Source organism: Spea bombifrons, chromosome 1 (genome assembly GCF_027358695.1).
Source record: "Spea bombifrons isolate aSpeBom1 chromosome 1, aSpeBom1.2.pri, whole genome shotgun sequence".
NCBI classification, from domain to species: Eukaryota; Metazoa; Chordata; class Amphibia; order Anura; family Pelobatidae; genus Spea; species Spea bombifrons.
The window spans coordinates 65,157,131-65,169,864 of record NC_071087.1 but is presented as its reverse complement, the minus strand read 5'-3'; the positions used below and the strand labels follow the sequence as shown (position 1 = coordinate 65,169,864).

General features: G+C 45.4%; 1 long non-coding RNA gene across 1 annotated transcript; it reads right to left on the bottom strand.

Moving 5' to 3' along the window:
* Positions 1-9,896: 9,896 nt before the first annotated feature.
* On the bottom strand, positions 9,897-11,605 carry LOC128491007 (uncharacterized). The gene is made up of 2 exons (XR_008354002.1): positions 11,134-11,605; positions 9,897-10,137 (listed from the first exon to the last, which is right to left on the bottom strand). It is a non-coding gene; the product is annotated as an uncharacterized LOC128491007 (long non-coding RNA).
* Positions 11,606-12,734: the final 1,129 nt, after the last annotated feature.

The window sequence follows — 12,734 nt, the reverse complement described above, 5'->3', positions numbered from 1 at the left end:
CAGGCTCTGTCACACCAACACACACACACCAGGACAGGGTCTGCTACACTGACACCCGCACCTGGAGGGCCACCAAAACAGCCTGCCTGTGGCATCGTTGCCACGAAAACAGCCTGCCTGTGGCATCTTTGCCCCATTACACATCCATGCTATCACACACACACACATATTCATTCACTCGTTCACAAATATTTATTCACTAACTCACAGATAATCATTCACTCATTCAGATATTCATTCATACATTGATACCCATTAATTCCCTTATTCAGATACTCATTTACATATACTCAAACATTCATTCACTCACTCTCACATACTCCTTCATACAGCCTCCCTCACCCCCTTACCTGAAGATGTACGTGCCGCTCACAGACTTCCTCAAACAACCTGTTCTACTGCACATGGGAAGCAGATGCGCAGAAGGGTCATGTGACGTACGTAACGTGACTCCGTTGGATTCCTGCGTTCCCCCTAGCGGTAGAAGAGACGCTGCTCGCGCGCATCTCCCTGGTAAGTAGCGGGCCTGCTACTAGAGTGGCGGGCCCGGTCGCTGTTGCTGCGGGCTTAAGGGACAGGTGCCCCTTTTGCCCTGCATTAAGGATGGCCGTAGAGGCCGCATAGGCCCAGTCAGTCCTGTCCTGACTGGGCCTATTTTAAGGTAGGGGCCTGGAGCTGCATCTTCATCAGCCCCTACGTCAATCCGGCCCTGGGCCGCACGGCCCACTGGGCAAATGCCCGGTGTGCCCGATGGCCAGTCCGGGCCTGGACACACACACTACCACACGCAGACATGCACACTAACTACCCAGATACCCAAAATACCCAGATACACACATACACTAACATACTCAGACACACAGGTACAAATACACTAACTTACCAAACACACAGAAAAGCTCACACTAACACATCCAGACACTCAGACTAACACACACACACCAACATACCAAGACACACACTCGCACTAAAATACCGCCTGACACACGTTTACATAACACAGCCTGCTAAGCTGCCATTATGTGGACTCAGGACCTCTTTATTCCTACTCCTGGAACATGCCTCCATTTTTCTCAAGGGGGGGGTGATGACAATTGCGGATGGTTAGGGTGATGTCCATTATCATGCTGCTGGATGTTTCTGTCGTATTGGTGCTGGTGTCTGTGGTCCAGCAATGCAAAAGACCTGAATCTCTTCCTAAGCCCTAAGATGCCGCTGCAAGTGAAAGGTGAGTCCAGAAAATTGACTCCTTCATTGAAAATAACGATTCAAATTTAGTTTCTAAATGAAAAGAAAAACCCTCTGAATTTCGTCTGAACCAGAAGGTCAGAAAACGAAATGAGCTGTCCAAAAACGAACATGTCAAAAACAAAACAAAAAAATTGTGATTCGCTATGATCAAACATTCTGATTTTGGGAATTTGGTTGGCAAACAGGGGACAGTCCTTTGTAAACAGGGACACTTAAAAGTATCCTATGATTCACTTTATTCCTTATGAACCATATTGACAAATGTGATCAGTAAAAAGAAATCCTTTTATAATTTGTTTTTTATTATAAAATTGGCCAGGAAATTTGATTCCGAGTTTCAATATGTATCAATTCGACGGATGTCACAATCTAATTGGGATATTATACTATATATATATTATTTCAGCAATAACGTGGGACACATACTGTAAAGGGCAATACAGTGGGTTCTGTAAGAAGACTGTAACTCATATAAATCTGGAGAAAAGGGTTAATAAGATGACAAGAGTGTGACATAGAGGAGGACCTGTTTGAGGAACACTTGGGGGCCAAAAAACAGATTCCTGCCCAGGACCCAATTAGCTTTTAATTATCCTCAAAGCTTTTATAGTGATCCTGCCTAAGAATAAATAATTTATTCTAGCTGGTTTAATCATTAACCATCTCACCTATGCATTAGAAAGGCTAGATTTAAAAGTTGTGTTCCATCCACTCAGCTGTATTTAACACTTTAATAGCTAAATAAAACTGTTAAAGCATTGTTTTCAGTCCTGTTCTGTGCCTAAGCATTTCACAGATATAATTCCTTAATCATGTAAACTTAGCTTTACTGATATTTTTGAAACAAATGGAATGGCTATATTAAGGTTTTGATATTCAGTTTGGTATATTTTCAAAACAGTGTAATATTTTAATGCTTAAAATATATTTGAATGTTTCTTAAAGTACATTGCAATGTTCTGTTTCTTAATGCAAACAGAAAAAGAATTGAAATTTCTGAATGTTAATCATTAAGGACTAGCATTCTTGTGCTGTCACAATGCCTTATGCAACCAATCCAAAGTTCAAGTGGCGGAATCTTTTACCAGGAGGCCTACTTTGAAAACCGGTCACGAAAGTCAATACAGCGTGGAATCACGTGAATATGTTGTCAACTACAGCAATCAGCTGGATCATAGCCATTGCTAATCACAAGTGTCTTGTTCAGGTAGTTTTCAGTGAGTTAAGAAGAAAGGTATTTATGGAATGAAACTTATGCCATAGTACAACGTGTAACTAACTTCAAAGACATGTCCAGACAGGTAAAAACAGTGAATTCTGAACAACAGAGGGAGTAGTTTGACAACAAAATAGCCACTACTGATATGAATGACGTACATAAAGGTGTGTAAAAGCCATATGGATATTTAATAACATTTTTATCATACCCTTAAATACTTGGTCGGTTCTATAGGGCTGAGAGCAAAATTAATCATATTTAGGTTATATACTACTTAATATGACTTCGAAGTTAAAATAGAAGAAAACAAGTGGTGCCCTCTGCGTTTGCAGTGACCAGTATAGCCCTTCACAAAGGCTTGTTGCGGCGGACCCTGTAGAGACGGATGGTCTCTGCCTTCAATAGTTCCAGCGATCTCCTATGGTCCCCTCGGTATACTCCAGACTTCCAGTAACCAAGTAGTCTCTCCACGATGAGTGTCCCTTGTCCCAAGTTGAATGGTTGTAAGGCAAGGTTCCACCTTAGTAGCCTGCCGTTGTCCCCTGCTACCCTGTTAAACCAGACTAGGGGATTGTGATCTGTTAATACGGTAATTTCCCGGCCATACAAGTATGGTAAAAATGTCTTCAGTGCCCAGACCAGGGCCAAACATTCCCGTTCAATAGTGGCGTAGCATACCTCTCGATCCGGTAGTTTGCTTCTTAGGTAGCCTACCGGGTGTTCTTCCACCTGGTCATTGAGCTGGCTTAACACTGCACCAAGTCCATACTGGGAGGTGTCTGTGTGGACAAGGAATCGCTTTAAAAAGTTAGGTGCAGCAAGGATCGGGGCACTTCCTAGGGCTGTTTTGAGGTCCTCAAATGCTTACTGGCACTCCGGGGACCATAGTACAGTATGAGGGAGGGCTTTCTTTGTGGGGTCAGTTAAGGGTTTGGCAGTGTCACTGTAATGGGGAACAAACTTACAATAGTACCCTGCTGTCCCTAGGAAAGCCAATACTTGCTTCTTCATTATGGGTCGGAGTCAGTTTACAATAGCTTCTATTTTGGCTGGTTCTGGTCGCTGTCTACCCCCTCCTATCCTGTGACCTAGGTATTGCACTTCTGCCATACCTATCTGGCATTTGTCGGCCCGTATGGTCATCCCTGCTTGCTGGATTCTACCTAGGACTACACCCAAGAGTTGGAGAAGCTCTCCCCAAGACCCACTAAAAATGGCTATATCGTCGAGGTAAGCACAGGTAAATTCCTGTAGACCCTCGAGGATCTGGTCTACCAGGTGCTGGAAGATGACAGGGGCTTTCTTCATTCCGAATGGCATAACTTTAAATTGGTAAAAGCCAAACGGAGTGACAAATGCTGACTTGGGAATCGCATCTCCCGTCAAAGGGATTTCCCAGTAGCCTCTACTTAAGTCCAAGGTAGAAACACAGGTCGCCCCGGCTAGCCGGTCTAGGAGGTTGTCTACTCTGGGCATGGGGTATGTGTCGGTTGTACGCAGAACCGGGTGGAGCCGTCTTTTTTAGGCACTAGCACCACCACCACCGGGTAGCAAAATCTACAACGGTCAGAATATAGCGCTTCCCGGACTGACTTTTTTGATAAGGGGCCAATGAGATCTATTGTGATCCTTTGGAAGGGTTCGCCTATGATGGGCAGGGGTTGGAGGAGTGCTTGGGATTTATCATGCCGGTGCCCTACTCGCTGGCATGGGTTGCAGGTGCAGCAAAAATATTTTACTTCCCAGGATAGTCTGTGCCACAAGAACGCCTGAGTTAAACGATCTTCTGTACGTGCGATGCCTAGATGGCCGGCCATAGCAGCTTCGTGGGCGAGGGCTAGTAATGCAGGGCGATAGGTTGCAGGTACTACCAGCTGCAGTTTTGGAACAGCCGTGCTACCCTGTTTGTGTCTGGGACTGTCCCTGTATAATAACCCCTGGTGCCAACATATTTTGTCCCCATGGGGCCCTAGCTCTCCTGAGTCAGCGCGGGCTCGGTATTTGGCGAGGGTCGGGTCAGCAGTCTGTTGGGTTTTAAAGTCGTTGGTTAGGGGGCCAGGGGAGTGGTTCAGTCAAGGTAGTCAGGACAGGGATAGTACCATGTCCCCGGAATTGAGTGCTTGCGTTGCTTAGGCATGTGTCACAGCCAGATAAGTGGGTGGCTTTGAGCTGGTGCCCTCTGGAACAAAACACGTTTCCACACCATAATGTTGCCCAGTAAAATGTTGGTGGGTAATCCCGGCATGATGCCTACTTCTCGTTGTTCTTCGCCACCCCCCCCCCAGTTGAGGTGGACGCGTGCGGTAGGAATCTTGTGCAATTCGCCGCCCACCACTCAGACATCCATTTTCCTAGCAGGTGGGCAGGGGATAATGGCTGGATGAGGGTGAGGGTAGCTCCGGAGTCTCGAAGTCCCTCTGCCAATTTTCCATTGATCAGCACCGGCTGGTAATGGTGCTCTCTGTTGTCATAGGAAGGCTGCTGTAGAAGGGCGATCTTGTAGTAATATTCCAGGTGGGGGTCTCTGCTGGCTGTGTGAGCACCACGCTCAGGGTAGGTTCCTGTCGTCATATAGTCATGTTCGCTATTGCACCGCTATTGCACCGTATTGCGTTAGCTGTTGCACCGTAGCACACTGTGTCCCCACTAGAGAAAGCCCGTCGGTCTGAGAAGAGTTCTTCGCCCTCCAACCAGTTCTCCCTCGAATTGAAACCTCAGGGCCCCGGTGCGAGAATCTGTTAAGGGTCCCCCCCACCCTCCCACCCCCAACCCATCTATCCCTTTCTCACTATCTCCCCTCTCCCTCCCTACCCCCGCTTCTCATGATCTCCCCTCTTCCTCCCTAACCCCCCTTCTCACAGTCTCCCCTCTCCCTCCCTATCCCCCCTTCTCACAGTCTCCCCTCTCCCTCCCTACCCCCCCTTCTCACAGTCTCCCCTCTCCCTCCTTACCCCCTTCTCACAGTCTCCCCTCTCCCTCCTTACCCCCTTCTCACAATCTCCCCCCAACCCCCTTCTCACAATCTACCCTCTCCCTCCCAACCCCCCCTTCTCACGATCTACCCCCCTTCTCACGATCTACCCTCTCCCTCCCTACCCCCCTTCTCACGATCTACCCTCTCCCTCCCTACCCCCCCTTCTCACGATCTACCCACTCCCTCCCTACCCTCCCTTCTCACGATCTACCCACTCCCTCCCTACCCTCCCTTTGTAGGTCACTTACCGTCAACTCCTGTGTTGGGAGCGTGAGGCATTTGTCTCGGGTGCCGGTGCTTCACTGCTGAGCACCGGCATATGACGTGAAGCACCCGGCACCCGAGACAAACGCCTCACGCTCCCAACACTGCACTCTGGGCAGCGCTGAGGCAGGCGACGGCGACTGGCAGAACTCCAGGGCCCGGTCGCAGTCGCGACCCCTGCGACCCCGGTAGTTCTGCCACTGTCTCTGGGAGTCACTACAGCTCTCTTGGTGAACCCGTTACACATGTCAAATGCAAATGGTCAATGTGATCACTCACATGTAAAATAAGTTATTGGAGACAAATGTTTGTTATGGACATCTGTCCCCTATCTTGCCACTCTGCACCCCAGATATGTTTTATACCCCCTATATGCCACTCTGCCCCCCAGATATACCTTATCCCCCCTATATGCCACTCTGCCTCCCTGATATGCCTTATACCCCCTATATGCCACTCTGCCCCAGATATGTCTAATACCCCTGATATACCTTATATCCCCCCATATGCCACTCTACCTCCCTGAAATGCCTTATATCCCCCTATTTGCCACTCTGCTGCCCAGATTTTCCTTACCCCCCCTATATGTCACTCTGCCCCCCACCAGACTTACCAATGCATCCCCAGACATGCCCCCAGACTCTCTGTGTATAGTGGGGGCAGCCTGTGGGCGTTTGTGCGACGCAAGCAGACAACCTCTGCTGTTACCCGCTAGGGCTTCTATGATTGAGCACCGGGAGGTCATGTTTTGGGTAGCAAAGGAGGTTGTCGCGCAGATGTTCACCGGCTGCCAGAGAGGAGGATCCCCCGCAGCGCTGCAGGGAACCTGGATCCTCCTCTCTGGCACCCGGTAAACATCTGCACAATCCAACATGTTAGCCTAAAGAATGTGGCATGAATAAACTCACAAATAAATCGTGAATATATATCGTGATTTAGGGCAGCACTTGGACTCACCAGCAACATGTGAGACGTATATGTATCCTGAAAAAAATGGACAATTTTAACAATTTCACATGGCTTTGTACAACTGTAATTTCCATGGTTTAGTAAATCCATTACAAAATATCCCCTTACATACTTTAAACTTATAAAAATTGGCACCAATCCAGGAGAAATATGTAATTAAAATTCTAATTTATATGTCTGCTAGGATGTACTCAAATTTCCGTGTATTTACGCGATCCTGTTAATTTTTTTTATATTTTGTCACTTGAAAAGGTTTTTTTCACTGTGACAGCAAGCACTGTTACACGGACAGCATCATCATCAACAATGATGTCTTTTGCTGACAAAGGAGATATTACAGCCTTCTCCTGGTTCACATAAAACACACAGTAAGATTATTAACTCATGATGTGAGAAACCTGGATACTTAGGACAAAACTAGAATTATCAAGTGGAATCACAGATAGCGATCCTTTAAACCTTGAATATGCTGTGCGATTTTGGGCACCTATTCTATAGGACATTATAGCACTGGAAAAGGTGTAGAAAATATACATTTCTACAAAATATATAAAAGAAGCGGAACACTTTAGTTATGAAGAAAGGTTAATTAATTGAAATCTGTTTAGTTTAGAAAAATGGCACCTCAGAGGGGATATGATAGCGTTATATAAATATACTCGGGGCCAATACAAACCATTGTGTGGAAATCTATTCATAAACAGGATTATGTATAGGACACATGGTCATGCGTTAGTGCAAAATTGGAAAGAGCCAAACTGGGGTTTTTTTTGCCTTCTTTTGGATCAACAGCAACAAATTAACAGATATAGGACAGGCTGAACTTGATGGACGCATGTCTTTTTTCAGCCTAAATAACTATGTAACTATGTGAACTGATCATCATCAGCGCACTGCAGCAGTTTGAACCTTAACTAACAGCAACTTTGACTTCAAGGCCAGCACAGCATTGACTGATTTTGAGCCGAAAGAACTTGTGAGGAGTAAACACAGCAGAGGAGGTTTGCGGCTGGTCCCCATATTAGTTGGGGACCAAAGAACCCTTCTCTAAGATTTCTTATGCCTAACAATTATATTTTAGTAACATGCGATGTTAGTTCCCTATATACCAAAATCAAACACGATAAAAGATATGAGGCAGTAAAACATTTATTAGAAACCACATCAAATTTACCACAAATACATTTCATTATAGAAGGACTACGTCTCACTGTAGAAAATAATTATTTCTGGATGAATATTTTATGCCGGTAAGAGGTATTCTTAAATTTCTTTATTTAAAGAGGAAAAGGCATATATAGAGTATACAATACAGGAAGTGCAAATGAAACGCTTCCTGCTGATTTTTTTAGGCGCAAGCCTGGCCAGGCACAGTCATTACCAGTGGTAAGTGTTTTTCTTTTAGATATATATTGTATATACTTTTTTTTTGTTCTCCCTGTATATTCATTGTTTTAACCCCTAATAGGGAAGGCTGAAGATCACTCCACTGCTCTTGTTTTATTTATATATTTGTACCCAATTATTGAGGTCTTATATATATATATATATACCGTATTGGCTCGGATATAGACCGCCCCCATATATAGGCCGCACCCTAAAAGTTTGGTGCTTTTTTAAAGAAAAAGTTTTTTTAATAGACATGCTGCCACTCTGCCCCCCCCAGATATGCTGCCACCCCCCCCCGAGATATGCTGCCACTCTGTCCTCCTCCCGAGATATGCTGCCACTGCCCCCCCGAGATATGCTACCACTGTCCCCCCCTGAGATATGCTGCCACTGTCCTCCCCACCGAGATAAGCTGCCACTGTCCTCCTCCTCCGCCCCTCCGAGATATGCTGCCACTCTGCCCCCCCGACTTACCAGAGCAGACTCCCGGGTGTCTTGCAGGGGCCGGCGAGGGACATCTACGCAATACGCATATACAACTTCGGAAGTTGTATACGCGTATTGCGTAGGTGTCCCCCGCCGGCCCCGCAAGACACCCGCAAGGGAGTCTGCATCGTGCGGACGTTCACCGGCTGTGGCTATGCGCGTAAACAACCTCCGCTGCCGGCACGTCTGCACGATGTGCTTTAACAATCTCCCTTGCCGGGATAACCCCCCCGTGGGAATTCCCGGCAAGGGAGATTGTTAAAGCACACCGTGCAGACGTGCCGGCAGCGGAGGCTGTTTACACGCATCGCCTCAGCCAGTGAACGTCCGCACGATGCGCTTAGACAACCTCCCGTGCCGGCACTCCCCCCGTGGGAAGTGCTGGCAGGTGAGGCTGTCAGAGCGTATCAGAGAGTAGGATGCAGGTCCCCTGCACCGGTGCGGGGGGTCTGTATCTTAACCCCGCTGCCTGCCCGGCGCCCGGAACTGAATGTCCCGGGCGTCGGGCGCTAGACCCCGAATATAGGCCGCAACCCCACTTTAAAGACTTAAAGTGGGGGGGGAAAAGTGCGGCCTATATTCGAGCCAATACGGTATATTTTTTTTTGTCTCTGTATTTCTTTTATTTAATGTATTGTATATTTTTTGTCTTTGTATTAAACATATTGTTTTTACATTTATCCAAGCGCTGTCTCTTGTTTTCAGTAGTACACAAGGCATATGAGTTGCAATTTCAAACATAGAAAGTACACAATACATGTGTAGGAAATCAGGGTGCAAAACTATAACACATACATACTAGTAATACAGAAGGCCCACAGTCACCCCTACTGTGACTCAAGAAGGCTGAAACTCCGTGCAACGTCTGAAGGCAAAACCAGTGGGTGAATCAAAAATTATTGTAAAGGGACCTGTTAAGTTTTCTTTTGAGGGAACTAGGGAATTATGTTATTAAAATATCAATCAGATGGATTAATGCTTTATCTACAGCATACCATCTAAAAGACTTATGAATGTGTTATGTGCTTAAGATTACAACTGATCCAACAACAGATACATCCAAACACGTATCAATGAAATCACAATATGTATTCGGATATATCTCCTGAAGGCTAATGTGTTTTCTAGCTACAATAACTACACTTATCCAGGTGAATGGGTATATGGATACACTTATGAAATATGCACCGATAAACCCACCCACTGGCTTATTAAGTTAAACAATCCCTGTTCTATCTCTTCTAACTTTTAAGGTTTGAACTGAAAACTTTCGCTTCTTCCAGAATGCAACAGAATATTTTGGAAACAACAACAGGATATCCAAGAATCCACAATAGGCTATGATACAACAATACAAACTTTTACTAGAACGTTCCAAATATAAAACAATACAAATAACAGTACAATAACAATAATCCCCACATTAATTGACAGACTTACAACAAATACATATATAAGTTCCTATTTACAATATTCAAACATGCATGTTCATAGTTACCTTCCCTGAGAGCTCCAGGTTAGTGATGTTACTTTGTCTCTTTACTTTCTCTCCTCCTCCTCTCCTCTCTACTTTCACTACCTGTCCCTTGATATACTAGAGCAGGGGCGTCCAACATGCGGCCCGCGGGCCAAATGCGGCCCGCGAGACCTCGAGGTGCGGCCCGCGTAAGATCGGCAGCCAGGGCAACCGATCTTACGCGAGCCGCACCTCAAGCCCTGCTACTTACTTGTGGGAGGGTCTTCTGGACTGCACAGAGGAAGCGGAGTTCACGTGACATCCTACTTCCTCTGTGCTTTAGCAGAGAAGGCAGAGGGAGGCCGCGCCCCCTGCTGAAGTCTGTAAGCGGCATCGAGGAGCTGCAGTGCAGGTGAGTGGGTGGGGAGGGTGTTTGAATGAGTGTGTGTGATTGAGGGAATGAATCTGTGAATGAATGATTATATGAATAAATGAGTGTGTGTGTGTGATAGCATGGATGTGTAAGTGCTGGAACCTATGCATGATGGGACTGTGATTGCTGTTAGCAATCACACTCCTATCATGCCAAGTCAGCCAGTACATGCTGAAACCTAGCTTGCTGCCCTCCTTGTGTATTGATGCTGCCAGCAGTATGGGGTCTGCACATCACTTACAGCCACCCTGTACCAGCATGTACTGGCTGACTTGGCATGATAGGAGTGTGATTGCTAACAGCAATCACAGCGACCACAGTCCCATCATGCCTAGGTACCAGCATTTACTGGTTGCCTGGGTTGCCAGCATTTACTGGTTGCCAAGTCATATTGCTAATTTTGTCCAGTTGTGTGTTACCTACTTTTATTAAAAATGTGAGTTTTTATTATTATTTTTAAAGGTGGGGGTCATTTTCGGTTTTGGCTAAGTGAACCCTGAATGTTTTGGTCCAGAATTTTCATTTTAGTTTATCCCTAGAATAAATCTAGGGAATACTGAATTTGTAGTCGCAAAACTTTCTAGGCCCAGAAATCAGTGAGAGGAAGAGTAAAGGTTTTGTGTGAAAAATGAGTGCGGCCCGCGCACGTATACAATTCTGATGAAGTGGCCCACTGCAGAAAAAACTTGGACACCCCTGTACTAGAGGGTCCCAATTGAGTCTACTGGGAGATCCCTGATTGGACCCTGTGGTTGCCGTAGTTACCCTTTGAAGTTATTCCCTTTGGCCAACACCACACCCTGGGGTCTTTACAATCATGGGGCAGTAAAACCCAAAGATCTCCTGATCTGATTATTGACATGACACTCTATTTTTACAATCCATTTCATGCGAAAACCTGTCTTTGTTCCACACACCCTTCATCACGCATATCAGTGTTGTCTAAACTAAGACAAAAGGTTTCCCAAATATTTATCATTCCCGGCCACCTCCCATGCATCTTGATTTAACTAGTATTAACAGAAACCATGATATATATATATATATATATATATATATACACACATACACATACATACCTACATATGCATATCTACACACATGTACATCCATACACCCGCATACACGTGTCCATATACATATTTATTCACACAACTGCTTATAGTGTAACAGACCTCTTAATAGAGTCATCCTTAACCAGGGCCGGACTGGGACTGAAAAGATGCCCTGGAAACATTTGGAGACCAGCCCCATATTGTTTATCTTGTGGTCGAGCTCTTGTACCCACACGCACCCCTTATACATACCCGAGTCACACTATTTGCCATACAAATAACTATAAAACATAATTTTTATCACATTATTTGTATTAAAATACCAGAAACCAAACGTGTTAAAAGGCCCTAATAAATTAAATACATTAGACATAATGGAATCAATGGAACATTTCCCGGTATCCAGGTGGGCCAGTCCGGCCCTGTCCTTAACTGCAATGAATGTGGCCAATTTTTGAAAAAAGACTTAGCCCTGATTTCAGCCAATCTATACGAAAGATGAGGTCTAACCAGTTTATGGCCATTTCTAGAAGCAGTGGGTTGGATTTTATCCATTGGGCCAACATGGCCCAGAGGCCATGAAATAGATCTGCTTCCGGTACATCACATTTAAAACATTTGGAACTACTCTCACAGCTGCGTAAAACTTCGGGTGTCATTTAAACTCTATGTAAAAAATTTTAAAACATCTTGCTGTATGACCGGCATACCAATATTTTTTTATTCAAAACTGTAGCCTTGATCAACTTGTCTAGCTGTATATCTCCAAGTGGGTAGGCCCTGCCTAAGAGAACTCCACGCCATGATACGCCTAATTTGCTCATATAGAAATGACATCGCGAGGTGGCCCATGAGTGCAAAGTGTCATTCTGTCAAAAGGATTAGCATGATCCTTAGGTGTCAACTCAGTCAGGAGCCGGGTAAGAAAACTACGAAGTTGTAGGTAGTGCAGTGGGTGTCTCGAGAGGGAACTTCTCTCTGAAATTTTGCCAGGTAAATAGGCAATTCACATCAGGGTAAATAAAGTCGTCGACAAGCTTGCCCCCAACAAGCCTCTTAAAAATAGGGTCCGACCTCCCCTGTTGGAATAAAAGGGTTCTGGATCAGTGTCATAAATCTAGAATGAAGAAATCCTAAACCAAGACGCCTGCGCAACTGGGTCCAAGCCCTATGCGTATGGTATAGCAGTGGGTTAGAACTGCGTTTAGGCAGATGTAGGAGCAAGGCCAATTTTTCAT